Below are 13420 nucleotides of genomic sequence, written 5' to 3'. Positions count from 1 at the left end.
TTCTTTGTTCCTTCCCAGCGTAGCAGAGCAAGACCTACTGGAGGCTTTTGTGCATTCATCTCCTTCCCTGACACACTCTCACCCCCCTCAAAAACTCCACAATCAGCACAAACCCTTTTGGTTTCCTCTGCTTAGCTGCGTCCAAAAATCCACTGGGAGAGCATGTGCATCCCAAAGAAAGAATTATGCATGCCCTTCCTTTGCCTAATTGATCTGGGAGAAATCAATAACCCACGGACAAAGTCATCCTCATTTGGTAAAATAAAACCCCTCCATTCTAGGTTATTGTTCATTCTGAAAAATAAGTATTGGTTGATTACAGAGGAAAATGATACAAAAAAAAATTAAAATGGAAAAACTGTACCCCCCCCCCCCCCAAAATTAAACATTAATGCTTCACATTCTTTAAAAAAAGAAAAGGAGCTGGCAACTTTAAAAAAAGAAAGAAAAACCCCTTGAGGATTTTGGCAAAGATTCTACATCCAACAAATCTACTTCAAAAAGTTAGCAACCATTTGTGGTTTAATGTCATTATGGGAAAACTCCACTGCATAAATGCGAGAGAATTAAAAAAAAAATGACAGAGTAACCTTCACACACACCAGAATGCCTGTCTTTCTTCTCTCATATTCTGCATTGTTTTGGCACAATTAACTCTCTGGGTTTAGAAATGTTATCTGCAGACATTCTTGCCCAAACACTTGATCCCATGCTACACTGCAGGCAAAAATGTTGACAGTGGCATTTAAAGGTTCACACTGAACTGTTTCCAAAGTGGACTCTGCCTCCCCCAACAGTACCTCAATTTTCTCCACCAGTTCTGCCACAGAACTGCAAATCCTGTTTGTTATTACCTTACACACTGGGTTTTCGGGAACTCCATTTACAAGAGAGAAACCTGTCCTGTGTGCACAAGGCAGCAACATTTGGCTAGCTGCCCCATGTACTGCACAGCCCAGTCAATAGCTTCTGTAGCAGCACAAAGAAAGAGACAGACAGACATCTTGGGAAACTGCAGGCAAGGAAGAGAAAGGGAGGGGGGAGCATACCACACGGTCACACTTACACTTGCAGAATCTGCCAAGAAAAGACTAAACCCGGAGAAGCAGAAAAAAAGGGAAGCATGAAGGAATCCAGAGGAAACCACGATTCACCACAACCAAAGACCGACCTCAGAGGAGGCAAAGCTGCTCCAGTTCTTCAGCCTACACAGACCTCCCCCTCCCCTCTCCGAACAGCTGTGGGGGCCATTATCCCTCTTGAACACTGCACGTACATCGCCAGGATGGCTGCAGTACTGCACAGAGGACTGGATTGCTGCAGGAAGCAGGAAGGCACTTTCCCCTCTCAAAACTGGGAAGGGGGGAACCACACCCCAGGAGGCTCAGGGCAGGAAGGCCTTCATCTTTTAAAAAGTCAGCAAAAAATAACACCAGGAGTTTTTGGGGGTTTTTTTGTTTTTTTAAAAATCTAAATCTATGAGAAAAGGGGGGGGGGACAACAGGCAAATATATGAGAAGCCATCCAATCTAACAGCAGTGTATTTGCAAACACTGGTTTTCTGCCACAGACTTTTAATAGAACTACCTCAGATGACCCGCCTGACCATTCTATTCAAGGCACCGGTTGCCCTCATTGCAACTGAAATGTGGTAACATGACACCAGCTGATTATGTTTCCTTCTCTCTTTCCCTGACTCTTTTTAAGGCAGGCGAGCATCATTTCATAATGCAAACCTCCTCCTCCCAAGGTGAGTACAGGGCCGTATCAAGGAGCGATGCAGGAATACAAACGCCCGCCACAATCCCTTCCTTCTCTTTCATTTTCTCTCTCTCTCTCCTCCTTCTCCACTGTAATTTGGAAATCTTTGGGTTGTGGAAATGCTCCACCCCAAACGCCTACACAGTTACACCTCCAATCACATATCATGGACATGGAGTCCCAAGCCATGTGACTTCAGACGCAGTTGCTGACACTACTGGCGGGAAAAGTCAAAGTACGTCAAGTTACAGCAAGAGCCGAATCATGAATTGTCAGGAGGCCAGAGCTTAAGATCTCCCCACTACGGCCAGTTATCTGCCACTGTATCAAGCAGCCAAGTTGTTACCCATCCAAGGACGCGCACGCTATTAGCCTCCACTTCAAGGCTGCTATCGGATATACAAATACTAATGACTGAAGTCTGCATTCTGCAAGTACGGAGATCTGCTGGCTGAATGTCTGCACCCAAATGTGAATAGGTGATGGATTTGTATGTCCCCCTACCAGCCCAGCCAGCATTCTGCCCCACAGGCTGCTGGGTTTGTTCTGTCAGAATGTTGGCCTGTTCGTCCCCCATGTTTTGACAATTAGGTGAAAAATACACTCTTTTGAGTTTTCTCGTAATCATAATTTGACTTCTGTGCTACTAGTGTGGGAGTACCTTAATTAGGCCTACACATCAACTATTAAAAGGGCAATTGCACCCATGGGTGGGGAGGAGAAGGGAAAGAACTTAACTCTTCCATCTCCACAAGGTTTTATTAATTCAACCTTCTCCCCACAAGCGTGCACTTAGCAACTCTATAAAGAGTATGGACAGGCAAGCCTCACTCTTTGCCCATATTTTTTCCCTTTAAAAGGGTAACAACGGTGTGGGAGATCAGTTTTGATTAGCAAAACCATGCAAGGGTGAAAGGTTAAATCCCTTCTCTATTGGGGCCCCTGCACAGTTGCAATTGCTTTTAACATTTGATCCGACTCTTTTAATTTTCCAGTTTGGAAGAGAGAAACAATAATGTCCTGTTGTCAGATTTTTCTTGAGATTGGTAAGTCTTGGACAACATATTTACCAGATTTTGGCATTTTAGATAATCAGGCAAAATCCTAACAATCTCAGATTCCCTAACAGTCCATAAAATCCAAACATTAATTAATCTGGATCCATAGCACTTTTATTACTAACTGCCTAGGATCTGTGTGCGTGAGAAAGAAAATATTACATGATCTGCCTGAAGTAGCACCATTGTCATTTATCTGATTGTTTTGTTGTTTTAATATTGTTTTTGTTTACTGTCTATTTTATGCTGTTAGCTGCCTTGAGTCTGTACAGAATGGGTGGGATATAAATATAACGTAAATAAATAAATAATCTCTATTAATGAGACAATACTAAAAATATTTCTATCTCACTTTTCTATATTAAGTATCCAAGGGCAGCTAACAAAATAAAATAATCTATGCACATTATGGCTATGCACAGTGGCAGATACTCTTTCAAGTGTCTGCAGATACGGGGTGTGTGTGTGTGCTGTCCCTGCCTGCAATAGCTCCTTTTTGCCTAAGCCTTCAGTACCCTGCCCCTTTTCTTTCCCTGATGTACCAGTACTATTTTTGTGCACACATACATGCATATAAGAAAATGCCAGCAACCATTCATAACAATGCATGAACTCTTTAGTTCTGTTTCTAAAAGTGGTCAGAAACATGTTTTCAGAAGTTCACGCATAGGGTGGAATCAGATGGACAGGTTGCCGTGGCAGGGCCTCAGCTTTTTAAAAGCTGCTTGATTTTGCACTGCTTCACGTTGATTGGATAGTGGCTGCCAAGCCAGCATCAAAACATTGTGGGCTCATGGTTGGTTATCCACATTGCTAATGCACAACAACCATGGACCCACAGCTGGGTTGGGTTTCCCCCCAAATTCCCACCGTGCACGTACCAAAACAGGTAAGTGCACACATGCTCCTGGCTGGTTCTAGGGGGGTGTTGAAGCACACATTGGAGTGGAGTTGAGGGGGGGAAAGGATGTGCCAGAAACAGTGGATCATATCGCTCCTGCATTTCCATGCCACACTGGGGCAAACAGATGGCTGGAAACCTACTGTGGAAGCGGTTTGCTGGGGAAGCCACGAGAATTTGCTGGTGGCTATTTAATCCGTATGGGAGTTGTTTTAGTGTGAGGAAGGGCTTTTTTGGTAGAAAAAGCCCAGCAGGAACTCATTTGCATATTAGGCCATACCTTTGGTGCCAAGCCAGCTGGAACTGCATTCCTGTGTGTTCCTGGTCAAAAAAAGCCCTGGTGTGAAGTAAGGGCAAGTGGGGTATGAGAGCCAGATGTATGCATGTGATCATGCCCATTTAATCCAGAGGAGAGGGGTGGCTATGGTGGACAAACTGTTCAACTGATTGCACCCATAGGATACAGAGGTCATCATGGGAATAAATAAAAAAGAGACCATTTGATCCATGTATTTCATTTTTATCCTGCCCTTTCTCTAAGGATCTCCATACCCTGCCTCTTTCCTCCTTCATTTTGTTCTCAGATTCACCTTATAAAGTACGCTATGCTGAGAGACAGCAAATGGCCACTTGTCACTTACAGTATAGTCCTAAGTAAAGTTACCACCTTCTAAGCCGATTGTCTTCAATGGACTTAGCAAGGTGTAACTCTGTTTAGAATTGCACAGCTAGTGATTTTTTGGAGCTGAGATCTGAACCCACATCTTTCCAGTCACAGTTTGATATGCTAACCACTACACCATGAGGTAGACTGCCTCTAGATATGGGTGTTCTATATAACCATGACTACTAATCACCAACAGACAGTTGTATGATCGCGACAATCAGCAAACAAGTGGGCATTGCCATATCTTATAGCAGTGGATTCTATAAATTAAGTCTGCATTGTGTGAAATAATACACAAATATGATACACGGGGGGGGGGGGGGGGTGGAGAATTGTGGTAGGGATGCATAGTCATTTGTCCCAGAAGCCTCAAAAGAAAGAGTATAAAATTAACCAAAATGATTTATTAGTAACCTGACTGAACATGCACGAGTTCAAGAGAACAATGACAACTGAGGAGGTTTCTTTTTGTGTGTGTTGTGGGGGGACATTTTCTGGTACATTTTGCAATAAAACAACTTCCTGGCCATGGACACCTAAGGTTAGAGGTATTGGCTGAGTTCAGACATGCAAATAAACCTTAGTTTGCCTGTGACAAAAATGGGCCAAAGTTCTTGAGGTTTATAATCCTAGTGTGTAAACTGCAATTTGGCAAAATGTCTATGTCAGATGTTGCAACAAAAAGTAATTGGTTATGATGGAACAGTCATATAACTTTTATTTTATTTTTATTTTTTCAAAGGTAAAGGTAGTCCCTGTGCAAGCACCAGTCGTTTCTGACTCTGGGGTGACGTCGCATCATGTCGTTTTCACAGCGGACTTTTTTTACAGGATGGTTTGCCATTGCCTTCCCCAGTCATCTACACTTTCCCCCGCAGCAAGCTCATTTTACACATTTTACCAACCTCAGAAGGATGGAAGGCCGAGTCAACCTTGAGCTGGCTACCTGAACCCAGCTTCTGCTGGGATCAAACTCATGACTCAAGAGCTTAGGACTGCAGTACTGCAGCTTTACCACTCTGCGCATGGGGCTCCCATAACTTTTATTAGGACCAATTAAAACATCATGAGGTAGTAAGTGGACATGTGAGTTTCCAGAATTCTTCATCAGGCAGGTTGCTTAGATCAAAACACAAAAGGGATAAGGAGGTTCCACACCAAGTTTCTGATCATCTGGTGAAGAAGTCAGAACTTGGGTTTCTGTCATGGTCAACTCATTATCCGTTGAGGGCTTGGGTGATATTAGCCTTCCCTTTTTCAAGACTGGTGGGCCAATTAAAATGGTTTCCAGAATACTCTAGGGGATTTTAGAAGTATGAATGGTGATACTATTGAGTCTCTGGTGGCAGGTAGGAATGTAGAGCTGACTAGGGCAATAGACAAGGGATGCCCAGTGCCCTCTCCCCTAATTTTGTGGAAGTGCTATCCTGAATACACCAGGAAGTTCCCACCTGGGACGCAGCTGGAAGTGTCCTGCCAAATCAGACAGAACCTATAGAATATTTCCACGTGTGCAACAGTGGAAGCACAAAAATTATTCCTTACTATCTGTTAGTGTTAAGTGAAAGTATCCCTACTATTTTTTCCACATGTGCAAGACAGCACAAGGCATTTCTTCTGATACAATTTAAAAAACAAACAAAATCATGTGAATCATCTGTTGTACCTTCCTGGTTCCAAATGCACATTGTTACCTTGTTACAAATTACACTGAATTATGTGCTGCTGGTACTACTGCTTTTGCTATTGCTTGCACAACTGAAAATGTGCTAAATACATTTTTCTTTCTGCTTATCTATTACCTAATCCAATACTCTGCTCATAAAAACTTTCTTAACCAATCAGATGCTAGTTTATAGTAGCTGATCCTATAGCAGAAGCAGCCACTTGTCTTCACAATATAGACAGTTTCAGCTTTCTCTCCCTGGCTGAAATGGACAGGATCCTTGGGGTTGTGAAGGACACAATACATATGTTTGATCCTTACCCTTCCTGGCTTGTCAAAGCTTATGAGGAAACTGCTGTGACCCCCTTAGGTCAGAAACAGAAATCCTTCTTTGGTGCAAGGTCATTTTCCTGAAGAACTGTATGGCTTCTGTTGAAAAAGTTATTGCTGAATAAAGAAGATGTTGCTAATTATAGATTGGTATTCAATCCTCCACCTATAGGCAAGGTGAGAGGGTGACTCATGGTAGACCAACACGAAAAACACCTAAATGGAAAAGGTCAATGGAAGAAGAATCAATCTCTGTTTCCTTTCTGAACCAGTTTTGGGGCTATGGTTCAGTGTTCATTTGTTTTTCAGCCTGCTATATACATTTTAAGAATAACAATAAACAGCAATTATCATTTCATGCTGCGTATCACAAGATGGTGAAAAATGGTGATGGTCTAGGGGCATGATTAGAGGGCATTTCGCTGAAACTAAAAACAGGGCTGAGTCTGATCAGTATCTGGAAGGGAGGCCTCTTGGGAACTCCACCAGTCCATGTATGCTATCTTGTTCCATGATGAAAGAAAGGCAGGATATAAATGTACTGATAAATAAGTTAAATAGACTATAGAGTGCCAGTGTGGCATATCAGACCAGAATCTGGGAAACTCAGGTTTGAAACTCCACCTGTGATATGGAAGCTTGTTTGGGTGGCCTACCAATCACACACTCTCAGACTAACCTACCTTGCAGAATTTTTTGTAAAGATAAAATAGAGGAGGTGAGAACAATGTAAGCTGCTTTGGGTTCCCATTGAGGAGAAAGTAGGGTATAAATGAAGCAAAATAAAAATTAAAATTTGACAGTGCATTTGCACATTAATGTAAGATTGAAGGCAGGCATTAGTTATAGATATCTGGCTTGAAAGAGGCTTCACTTCTCATGGTGTACATGCATACACACCTCTTTTGTCTCATGGACACCTCTGGTTGAACATGTTTTGCTGCTTTTTGAAACAAGAAGGAAAACATGCAAACCTGTTTGACAACAGGCAATGGGGTATGGCATATAGAGATGCAAGGATCCCTTCCTCAAATCTCAGTCTTCTGGAAAAGAATACTCTGTCTTCAGCCTAAAGATCGGTTGCAAACAGTTATTGCAAGACCTGGGCTATTCATTTTCACAGGAACCCCATCCTGAGAACTTTGAAACTTGCCTTACGGGATCAGCCTAAAGGCTGGAATTTGTAGCCTTGAAAGAGTCTCCTCCTTCCCCACATGGTTCTAATCAGGAGCAACTTTGGAACTGCAGCTCTGAAGCCGAACCAAGTCTGTTAATAGCTCACTTATTTTAATTTTATTATTATTTTGTTAAGGCAAATGCAAACACTAGATCACGGAGCACAGACAAAGAGGGCAAGAGCTTGGAGCTGCCTCAGCAAGCTTTGAGCCTTTAAAGAGCCAAAGAGCATTCCTGCCAACTCCCCAAAAGAAAACAAAGGGAAATGAAACATTCTAATGGGCTGGGGCTGCACCAGCTGGTTTGGATACTACACTCAGTCAGACAAGCAGCCCACAAGAGGCTGGGGAAGGGAATGGAAGTGAGCCAGCATAAGGAAAGCAGAAGGGAGGCAAGCCCAGTACTATGGTTAGGTCACCCGCTTTGGGCACAATCCACCAGGCCATGCTGCTGTGCAAATCCCACTGAAATAAACAAGAGCTATGTAAGAGGACCAGCCAGAGAGTACAAGAAGGGAGGTGTAGGTATCTACAGAACTGGGGGGGGGGGGGCATCTGTCTACTCCAGCCCAACTCCCCCCCCCCCCCCCGTTTCTTCATTTACCTGCCAGTTCCTTCAGTCTCAAGAAGAGTCTTAAACAAGGAGGACTCAGAAATTTAGGGTAGCCAGCCTTCAGGTGGTGGCTGGAGATCTGCTAGAATTACAGCTGATCTCCAGGCTAGAGAAATCAGTTCAACTGGAGAAAATGACTGCTTTGAAGGTGGACTGTATGACATTATACGCCCCTGAAGTCTCCCCATCTCTAAACCCCACCGTCCTCAGGCTCCACCTCTAAAACTTCCAGGTATTTCCCAACCCAGAGCAACCCTAACTCAGATATACACAACCCAATTTGGTTCACATATATATGATCATCACAATTATACACCTCAGTGACTCATGGGCTCTGAAGCTGATGTGAATGGGCTCCATAGGGAAGCACTCTGCACAAGGTGGTGGGAAACACTTAGCTCTGATGACCCATTCACACATGCAAGTTATCAAGTGATGAACATGGATGAATGAGTTAGCCCTAAATCAATAACTTAACCTGGAGTACCTCTGGCATCATCCTTGGTTTGCCTTGGGGAGGGGACAAACTGAATTCCATAGCTGTTTTCCATTTAATTAGTTTAGTTCTATTATGGGTTGCAAATACAAAGGGCCGGAGTGATATTTTTATACATCTCTTGGTACGGCCAATATAAATAATTTTTCCCTTACTAACCCCCCCCCCCCACCTAGCAGGGGACAGAGATGAAGTCCAGGTAACATTCAAGAGGCAAAATATAAAGGCACTGACTGGTTAGAAGCGAAGTTCTGTTCTGTGCTGCAACTCTGGCAGCAGACGGAAACTGGCTAACCACAAGAGGATACTCAGGAGGTCAGTGAAGGACAAGGAAGGACACACACACCATTAGACAGCTCAGTCTTCCAAAAGGCATGAGACCTTTTGGCTCTTTGCTGGAGGTTTCTGCACACACAGAAAAAATGGAGCTGCTCCAGACCAGACCCTGAGTCTGTGGTTACTCTAAACTGGCCCCCTTAACACCATTTCATCACAAGGGTTGGCTGTATGACTCTTGTTTTAGTAGAGCTAAGAAAAGCAGTTTAGTACAACTTGTCTTTCTCTTCTTTCTTCTAAACACAAGGGCAAGCAGTAAAACCTTTCTGGACTGCAGGCCAAAGACTAAAGCCTGTGTGACTGGATGATTCCCTACAACCCCCTCTCCACATAATTCCTTATGCACAACCCCACCCTAATATGCCAGAGGATGGGCTAGAGTGACACCCTTAACACCATTTCATCACAAGGGTTGGCTGTGTGACTCTTGTTCTAGTAGAGCTAATAAAAGCAGTTTAGTACAACTTGTCTTTCTCTTCTTTCTTCTAAACACAAAAGCAAGCAGTAACACCTTTCTGGACTGCAGGCCAAAGCCTGAAGCCTGTGTGACAAAACCCCACCCCCCACATCATTCCTTATGCACAACCACTCCCCCCCAAAATCCTAATATGCCAGAGGGTGGGCTAGAGCGAATCTGTCTCTCTAGTGTGCCAGAATCCACTGTCCACAGCCTTTCTGCCACTCTCAAACTATCTCTATATTATGGATTTAGGGAAGATGCTTAGGTAATAAGAGAGGAAGTAAATTCTAGTTATCATTAGTTGTCCCGCCAAAAAATACTGATCTCATTGCTTCACCCTTTGGAGAATAAAAGAAGAACATATGTCATCCTTTCCATGGACTACAAGATATAAAGTGGACAGGTGGATGGGAGACCAAGTACTAATCTGCTTCAAGAAGAGAGCATTTGTTTATGTATTTACTTTGTCACTGCCTTCCTCCCCAACATGAAAATGCCCACCATGACATATTCCTCATTCACCCATCCAAAAAGTAATGAATGAGTGGCAAATTACCACCAGTGACAAGACCTGTTGGCTTGAGATATCAACTAGGAAGTCTCTAGTTTAAATGTTGCTTTGGTCAGGAACTCATTTAAGGCAAATGAAGATTCCCTCTCCTCCCCTTACAAATAACTGGGGATGAAACTACTGCCTTATCTTACCTCAAGAAACCTGGAAGAGACAGGTTCCTGTCAGGCTTACTGCCCCTCGAGTCACACCTTAGTAGCCCAATCCCTTTCCAAGGCTTGTTGAGTAGTCCATTATTATAATATAGGAACCATAATGTTGTTATGATAGGAATTACTGTGTACGGAGAGAATCAGTACTGCAGTGATCAATTGTTTCTGTATCTGTGACAACCAATAATAGTGTGGGGGGGGTGGGGAAGAGTGAAAGAAGGCACCTATTGGTTGAACGTTTCTGCCTGCAGTACTTGATAATTGCCTCTGGTGAGCTTCACACAAGCTGGTCCTTTTCATTCACAAATTACTAACACAGGTGTGCGGACTGGTGAAATATTTGGTGGATTTACACTGCTGGACAATTTGCATTCAGCAAAAATCATCATCAGCATTTAGAAGCATCTCTACTTCTTAAGCTTGAAACACAAGTTACTCTTTCCTCCTTTGCTTTCATTTTTTCTCACAGGTTTTTAAATTTCTGCACAGCAGCAAGGAGACAATGAGTGGCAATCCTGTTTCTAAACTAGAAATACTTCCTTGGGATTGCCCAGCTTTCTTGTTATTCCAGCCCTTCCAGGATTCCCAAAAGCCATGTTCTTTAAGGCTACAACCTGAAAGCAATTCTAGGACTCCCCAAGCAGCAGACAACAAAGTTCTGGATCCAACAAAGGAAATACAGAAGCTAGAAACAGAGATTGCAGGGCTTGGATGGAACATTCCCTTCGCCACTACCAATACGCAGAGAAGGTATTTAAAGTCATCTGTTATTAATTTGCTCTGTAGGCTTTAAAAAAATCTTGGAAAGCTCCGGGCAACACAAGCAACTGGCAGGCATCTAAAGTCCCACAAATTGCAGTCATTGCTATGCCCAATTCACATGCTAAGCTTTTGCTCAGTGCTTGCTAGAAACATTCTGCAAGAAGGGATTGCAGCCCTGTACAGTGTACTACATATTACTGTAAAAACTTCTGTGCTCTTGCCATGAGAAGAAGGGTGGTGCCTGCCACTGAAGAGGCTGTTCTGATCCTGAAGTTGCCCTGTGGCAGGACTATAAAATTCTTAAAAGCTTGCCCAGCCCACTACATTCTATGCTAAGAAAATTCAAATTCCATGGTATATATGAATTAGACAATTTGAACAAATGCACACACTTTTAAATTCAACATCAAAACTGCACATTTCCACAACTTATTCTTGTTTTTGCTAACAGTGAGAGGGTTGGGGCACTGACCTCTGGGATTTCAGCAGGCAATTCCAAGCACAGACAGTAAAAATGAAGACAAAGATCCTCTGGGAGCTGATTCCTGCAGCCAGCATGATCTTCTGTGCTCCCAGCTAATCACCCACACAAGCATTCCTGGCTAAGGTTGGGAAGAGACCAATCCCCACACACCCACACTTGGTGGTCAGAGAAAGAGAGCACAGAAGCTTTGGCTCACACTAGCTGCCTTTCAGAATGCTTGGTGATTATCGAAATATGTTTTTATTTTGCTGCGTAGCTGTTATAAGTTGCTTCAAAGAGGTGTGCAATTTTTTATTTTTTTAAGTTTGTGTGCAAGGATCCCTCCATAGGGAGGAAGGTGGAGTATAAACATTTTAAAGAGCATCTCTTTTTATACACAGAGAGGGTGGGGTTGGTAAAGTGTACAGCAGGCCCTCCTCCAAACCAGGGGCCATTTTTAAAGTGGTCTTCCTATGCTGCCACCAGCTTTTAAAAAAAGGGGTCCATATCAGCATCACACATGTCTTGATGCTTCTAGGACTCAAATTATGGTTGCCATTAGGTAGGGGTGGAATTCTAGCAGGACTTCCTTTGCATATTAGGCCACACGCCCCTAATGTAGCCAATCCTCCAAGAGCTTACAAAAAAGAGCCTTGTAAGATCTTACAAAAAAGAGCCTTGTAAGATCTTGGAGGATTGGCTACATCAGGGGTGTGTGGCCAAATATGCAAAGAGCTCCTGCTAGAATTCCACCCCTGCCATTAGGGTTGACAACCCACAGGTGGTAGCTGGAGATCTCCTGAGATTACAACTAATCTCCAAGTGACAGAGATCAATTCATAGGGAAAAAATTGTCTCTTTGGAAGAAGGACTGTATGGCATTGTCCCCTCCGTAAACCCCACCCTCCTCGGGCTCCACTCTCAAAATCTCCCAGAGCTGGCAACATTAGTTGCCACTAATGACCAGCAACCATATTGTTAGACCCTTTGGTGCCTCCAGAAATCTGCATCACAGTGAGTGCTATTTCACATTCTTCAAAATATGAAGTCACAGGTGAACAGTGGCATTGCTAAGTTTGCAATCACCCATATTTAAAGAAATATTGCCTTTGATTTTTGTCCTGCCTCAATCTGTTTTGATAGTCCTGAGAGTGTTTTCTTACACACAGATTGCTCAAGGGTCTCTTTAACTGTGAGTAAAGAGATCTCAATCAGAGAATGGCATTTATTCATCTGCACACGGAACACACTGCAGATTGCTTCCAAAAAGACTGTCATCTGACTTCTGCTAGGCAGCCCCTTCGGGTGAAACAATGCCAAACTGTATCATAACCCCTATTTCCCACCATACAACCCCAGGTTTCCTGCATGATTCAGATTTCATGCACGTAGCAAAGAACTCAATGCAAATAACAAAGAACAATTGTATGCAGAGTGTACATGCATTCACTGTAACTTGTGAGCAAGACCACTGTCAAGGCATCACTGCTACCAATGTAGTAGGATTAGTACTTTGCAAGGCAGATGAAACAAAACATAACCAAGCAAAAAGATATTGCTTAAACACAAGGAGCAAACCTTTTTGTTTTTAAAATGGGTAAATGAGGGTAAGACGCCAGCACAGAGGACAGCACAACACAGCAGCAGAGTACTTGCAGAATTAAGTCCCATGTGCAGGATCAAATGAGATGCTAGGCCTGCAAGACTGAATTGTTCAGACATGCTTTTAACAACTAAGGGGATGCGCCAATCATCCCACAGCATCGGCAGCCTAACTAATACCAGTATATGGATCATCAGAGTGCTAAATAATAACTGGAAACACCAATGGGCGTAGCGCTAAGTAATAAGTAGTAAAATTGATATACATCTTGGACCTTCTGCAGATTATAAATTATGTATTTATGGTTTTACTGTATATTTTGTTTTTTCAATTTGTGTCATTTTTACCTGTTGTTAGCCACCCTGAGCCCATCAGGAGAAGATGGGATATAAATGTGATAAATTAA

At 43.0% G+C, this 13420-nt stretch overlaps 1 protein-coding gene across 6 annotated transcripts in view; it reads right to left on the bottom strand.

Annotated features, from left to right (window-relative positions):
* TET3 (tet methylcytosine dioxygenase 3) overlaps window positions 1–13420 on the bottom strand; it is a 104630-nt gene that overhangs the window by 41659 nt on the left and 49551 nt on the right. The window contains exon 1 of one of the 6 annotated variants that reach the window (XM_060251296.1): window positions 1067–1291. The exons of the other annotated variants lie outside the window; for them this stretch is intronic. The gene's annotated coding sequence lies outside the window, so the exon portion shown is untranslated. Of the gene's footprint in view, window positions 1–1066; window positions 1292–13420 lie in introns of those variants that run through there. 6 annotated transcript variants of the gene reach the window in all.

Source organism: Heteronotia binoei, chromosome 12, assembly GCF_032191835.1.
Source record: "Heteronotia binoei isolate CCM8104 ecotype False Entrance Well chromosome 12, APGP_CSIRO_Hbin_v1, whole genome shotgun sequence".
Lineage (NCBI taxonomy): Eukaryota > Metazoa > Chordata > Lepidosauria > Squamata > Gekkonidae > Heteronotia > Heteronotia binoei.
The sequence above is the reverse complement of the archived record's forward strand: the minus strand, read 5'-3'. Positions and strand labels throughout refer to the sequence as shown.